Genomic DNA, 1,212 nt, shown 5'->3' on the forward strand with positions numbered 1-1,212 from the left:
TGTAAAAAAGGGGTGAAAAATACTAGAGGGACATTTCAACTCATCGAGCAAAAAGCACAACGTCATAGAAAAAACAAAATGATAGACAAACAATAGGACACACGACTCCACATAGAAAACTAAAGGCAAGCCACAACCACCCCATTATAAACCGGAAGTATTTAAATGTGCTCTGGAAAGGTAAGCAGATCCCGATTTAGTCAATCAGTCTTGAATTTAGGTCTACCAATTTGTCTATTGTTTTTTTCTTAATCGTCTGCATCTTTTTAAAACTTGCCGTTTCAAAAAACAAAACCCATTTCAGAGACATTCTGAATTGCAGAAAATATAAGACAAAAAAATGTGCTCCAAAAATTCAGATCTAGTATGGTAACATGTTCAAACGGACATAAACCGAAATAAACATATGTGGTTTGCCATAATAGGCATCTTTGTATGTCTTTATTGGTTTTATAGTTTCTTTCATAGAGATGAATTTATACATCCCAAGTTTATGAAAGTTTTGATTAAAAGTAGATGGAGGTTAATGTAGAAACGCCCTGCGGAACAGGATATTATTATGATAAGTGTGTTTTTTTCATTGATGAGTAATTGGTTGATACCCCTGCTGCTGGATTTTTAGTTCCAGGATGTATCATCAAATCAGAAGTATCAATTTGGAACTGACATATGAAATATAAAATGAGAAGCTGTGGAATAATTGGCAATGAGACATGACTACACACATGACACAATAGAATATATTAAATAGAAGTTTACTATAGGCTCGAAATAACTAATGTACAACAGTTCAAGCAAGAAAAATAACGACCTGGCAGATTTTCAAAATAACGAAAGAGGTACAAATTTAATATGAAGCAACAAATCGCAACAACTGATTTGAAAGGTTCATGACTTGGTTCCTGAACATATCTAAGAAGTTGTTTTTAACATGTTTGCGGGTACCATGGAACAATTGTGAAACAGCACAACATAGGAACAATTACTTATTTCTGTATTATTGCCAGGTGATTAAACAGATCAGAAATTAAGATTATCTATGTCTCTTTTCTTTAGGGTCACTATTGTCATATTTCTCTGTACGTGTTATTTATCCCTGACTATTCTATTCTCAATAGAAAATATTTTATAAATGGCATCTGGAACTATGAAACAAAGAACACTTCGTATTTAGTCTCTCAATATTTTATTAGAAATGCAAATAACATATCG

Source organism: Mytilus trossulus, chromosome 13, assembly GCF_036588685.1.
Source record: "Mytilus trossulus isolate FHL-02 chromosome 13, PNRI_Mtr1.1.1.hap1, whole genome shotgun sequence".
NCBI lineage: Eukaryota > Metazoa > Mollusca > Bivalvia > Mytilida > Mytilidae > Mytilus > Mytilus trossulus.